Genomic DNA, 5,052 nt, shown 5'->3' with positions numbered 1-5,052 from the left:
TTACTCGGGAATATGCTTTTGAGATCTGTACATATTCATGCACATAGATTTGGTTCAGTTTCATTCTTTTAAAATGCTGAAAATAATAATTTAACATATGAATATCCCACGTTATTCATTTCATATTGATATTACTTATGGTATTGTATTAGGAATTTATTCCATTTCTTAATATTGCTAGCAATGTGGCCATAAATATCAACATATATTCTTACGTATCTGGGCAAGCATTTTCCTAGATTAAATATCTAGAAATAGAATTGATAGATTATGTGTACAGGTTGAGCATCCCTAATCTGAAAATCCAAAACCCAAAATGCTCAAAAATCTGAAATATTTTGAGCACAGACATAACACCACCAGTGAAGAATTCCACACTTAACCTTATGTGATGGGTTGCAGTCAAAACTCTTAAGGACCACCTGTAATCCCAGCACTTTGGGAGGCCAAGGCAGGAGAATCGCTGGCCTCACCAGTTGTTGCTGTTGAGTTTTCCAGGTGGATGATCACATCACCAGAAGCTATGACAATTTGGCTTCTTCCTTTCCAATCCTTAAACCTCTTGTTTGTCTTTAAAGTTTTATTGCATTAGTTGTAACTTCCAGTACATTGCAGAAGAGTAGAAGCATTGGTTCATTTCTGACTACATTGGATGTAACATTCAGGATAGGTCAAGGTATATTACAGTAACAAACGATCCCAAAATCTAGTGGCTTATCACAATAGAAATCTATTTCTCATTCACATTTCGTGTCCAACATAAGTTACAGGGCCGAGGAGGAGTCCTCTTATTGTTGTTTCTCAGGGATCCAGCCTAATTGAGGCCCTGCGCCTCCATGGCCAGCTGCTTCCAGGATCACTAAGGCAGGAGGAAGGAGCGAGATGAATTATGCACTGGCTTTGGAAGCTTCCACCCTAAAGCAACACTTATTCTTCTGTTCACTAGCATTTCAAAGCAAGGGCCATGGCCAAGCCTAACTTCTAAAGGGGTAGAGAAGCGGGATCCTTCTAGACACCAGAAAAATAGTTGGACTGTGGCAATGTTTCCAATGCTGCACCATTACATATGGTGTTTGCTGTAAGTTTCTGGTAGATAACACTTTATCAAGTTAAGAAGTACATTCATGAGTTTGTTTAGTTTGTTAAGCAAGTTAAGAGGTTGTCTTTATCACGAACGCATGTTGACTTTTATCAAATGACTTTATGCCATCTGTTTGATGAGCAAATGTTATTTTTTTCTCCTTTAGTTTATTAAAACATTTATACATACTGTTTCACCTCCCTGAACATTTCCTTCCACTGCCCTCTGTAACCACTTTTCCTGGTTAATTCCTTCTCATTCTTTAGTGTTCACTCACTCATTCAGCAAATATTTATTGAATAATACTATGTGCCAGATGCTGTTCCAGGCACTTGGGACACAGTGATGAACAAAGCAGACAAAAAAAAAACCCCTTGCCCATGTGGATCTTACACTGGGGGTAGGAAATGAAAGAAACATAAAAACAGGCCGGGCGTGGCGGATCATTCCTGTCATCCTAGCACCATGGGAGGCCAAAGCAGGAGGATTTCTTGAGCCCAGGACTTCAAGACCAGCCTGGGCAACATAGTGAGACTCCCATCTCTACCAAAAAATAAAAATAAATAAATAAAAATAAATTAGCTGACACGATGGCATGTGCCCATACTCCCAGCTACTCAAGAGGCTGAGGTCGAAGGATTACTTGAGCCCAGGAGGTTGAGACTGCAGTGAGCTGTGATTGTACCACCGTATTCCAACTGGGTAAAAGACTGAGACACTGTGTCAAAGAAAAAAACAAATAAGTTATATAGCATCAATAGTAAGTTATGTAGCTAACAGTGTTAAGTGCAATGGAAAAGAAGCAGAGCAGAGGGAACGAGGGGGAATGAAGGTGCTGTGGGTGATGTATGGTCAGAGTAGGTCTCACAAGAAAGTCACATCAGGGCAACGCCTCAGAACAGGGGCCAGGCATGGTGGCTCATGCCCATAATCCCAGTACTTTGGGATGCCTACACGGGTGGATTACTTGAGGTCAGGAGTTCGAGACCAGCCTGGCCAACGTGGTGAAACTCCATCTCTACTAAAAATACAATACCTGTCAGGTGAAGGTTGCAGTGAACCGATATCGCACCATTGCACTCCAGTCTGGGCAAAAGAGAGAGACTTGGTCTTGAAAAAAGAACAACATAAAAAAAAAAGCCGGGGCGGGGAAAACCAGACAGATACCTGGTGGCAGACGATTTCAGCCAGAAGGCAGCTGCTGGGCAAAGCCCTTGGGGTGAGAGCTGCCTGGTGTATCCCAGGAGTTGCAGTGGAGTGAGTGAGGTTGGTGAAAAAGAATGGAGAGGGGCAACGGGCTGTGCGAGAAAATAAGAGAAATAGGGATGGTTCCAAAATGTTCGGCCTGAGCAACAACAGGGTGGGCAGATCATCAGAATGGGCTAGGAAAGGCTTCAGGTGGAAAAGGTTTTGGGGCAGGATCAAGAGTTCAGGCATTGTTTTTTCTTTCTTTTTTATTGTAATTTTTTTATTGAGATATAATTCACATACCATAAAATTTACCATTTTATTTTTATTTTTATTTTTTTGTTTTTGAGACGGAGTTTCGCTCTTGTTGCCCAGGCTGGAGTGCAATGGGCGCGATCTCAGCTCACTGCAACCTCCACCTCCCGGGTTCAAGCAATTCTCCTGCCTCAGCCTCCTGTGTAGCTGGGATTATAGGCATGCACCACCACGCCCAGCTAATTTTTTGTATTTTTAGTAGAGACAGGATTTATCCATGTTGGTCAGGCTGGTCTCCAGCTCTGGAGACTTCAGGTGATCCACCCGCCTCAGCCTCCCAAAGTGCTGGGATTACAGGCATGAGCCACCGCACCTGGCCAAAATTTACTTTTTTAAAATATACAATTTAGTGGTCCTTAGTATTATTCACTAAGTTGTACAACTCTTACCACTGTCTAATTCTATAACATTTGATGACCCCAAAAAGAAACCCCATATACATTGTCCCCTCCCTGACGTGAATTTTCTGTCTCTGGAAACTTCATATAAATGGAAGTATACAATATGTGTCCTTTTGTGATTGGCTTCTTTCATTTAGTATAATGTTTTAAAGGTTCACCTGTGTTGTAGCATGTATCAGCACTTCACTCTTTTTTATGACTGAATAATATTCCATTATACAGATACATCACATTTTATGCATGCATCAGGTGATGGACATTGGGTTGCTGCCACTTTTTGGCTATTATGAATAATGCTGCTATCAACATTCATATGCAAGTTTTTATGTGAACATATGTGTTCAATACTCTTAAGTATACACCTAGAAGTAGATTGCTGCGTTATGCGGTAACTCTATGTTTAACTTTTTGAGGAACTGCCAAATTGCTTTCCAAAGCATCTGTTCCGTTTTACATTCTCATCAGCAATATGCAATTTTCTCCAGATCCTTGCCAACACTTGTTATTATTGTCTTTTTTGTTGTGGTCATCCCAGTGGGTGAGAAGTGGTCTCTCCTTGTGATTTTAATTTGTATTCCTGTAATGACTAATGATGTAGAGCATCTTCTCGTGTGCGTATGGCATGCATTTGCATATTTTCTTTGGAGAAATATCTATTCAAATTACTTGCCCATTTTTAAAATGGGTTGTCATTTTACTGTTGAATTTAAGAGTCCTTTATATATTCTAGATACTAGACCCTTATCAGATATATGATTTCCAAGTATTTTTCTCCCATTCTATAGGATACATTTTAAAAGTTTACTTTTGGGCCAGGCGTCATGGCTCACGTTTGTAATCTCACACTTTGAGAGGCAAAGGTGGGTGGATCACCTGAGCTCAGGAGTTTGAGACCAGCCTGGGTGATATGGTAAAACCCCATCTCTACAAAAAAAAAAAAAAAAAAAAGAAGAAAGAAAGAAAGAAAGAAAATTAGGCGTACTGCAACCTAGGGTGGTAGATAAAGGAAGAAGTGAGGCCTAGAGTGTATTTTGATTTGTTTTCTTGTTTTGTTTTTAAGAGGGGAGAAACAGCATTATGTTTGTATCAGAAGGGAATGATCTAGTGGGAGAGACGGGAGAATCGCTGCAGTGGTGTCGCTAAGGTGATGGCATGGGACTGATGCCCACCTGGAAGGGTGGCCTTCCATGGGGCACAGACAGTGACCTGTGGAAAAAGGTTGGAAGCAGAGTGTGGGCACAGCCCCGCCCGCGAGCCCAGAGCAAGCCTGTGGGAGTCTGTGCGCCACTGTTGTCAAGGGAAGGATGAAGCAACAGCGCTGGCTGAGAGTGAGGATGGGGGCAAGGGTGGGAGCCAGAGGGGGAAAGTATGAAAGGGTGTCTAGGGTAGAGCAAGTGCATCCGGGGGACAGGGTGAAACCAGTCAGCACTGAACCTGCAGGTGAGATCTGTGTCACAGGGTCTTGCCCCATCACCCAGCCTGGAGTGCTGTGGCATGATCTCGGCTCACTGCAGCCTCAACCTCCTGAACTCAATCCATCCTCCCACCTCAGCCTCCTGAGTAACTGGGAACACAGGCACACGCCACCATGCCCGGCTAAATTTTGTAATTTGTATAGAGATTGGGTCTACCTATGTTGCTCAGGCTGGTCTTGAACTCCTGGGTTCAAATGATCCTCCCACCTCAGCCTTCCATAGTGCAGAGATTACAGGCATGAGCCACCGCACCCGGCCTATGTCTTGAATTTTCAGCTCGGTTCCGACATCAAAAGCCTTCTATTGCTGGGTTCTTTACTCTCGGTAGCCCTCACTAGACTGTAAGCCCCATGCAGATGTGAACAGCGCTGTGTAGTTCACGGCTGTATGTCAACACCCAGCTCCTCATGCATGGTAGACTCTCAATACATAGCATTGAATCGTTGAATAAAGGAATGAAGTAATGAATGAGAAAAGTACTAGAAGTGGCACCGTCTAGATTTCTGAAGCAGCCCCTTCCGCATCCCTGAATGATTCTAGACCTGCTCTCCCCACCCACCCCACATCCCATCCCACCCTCCCCTCTCTAAGC

This window comes from Rhinopithecus bieti, unplaced genomic scaffold (assembly GCF_001698545.2).
Source record: "Rhinopithecus bieti isolate Rb0 unplaced genomic scaffold, ASM169854v2 scaffold_11380, whole genome shotgun sequence".
NCBI classification, from domain to species: Eukaryota; Metazoa; Chordata; class Mammalia; order Primates; family Cercopithecidae; genus Rhinopithecus; species Rhinopithecus bieti.
Note: the sequence above shows the minus strand (reverse complement) of the source record.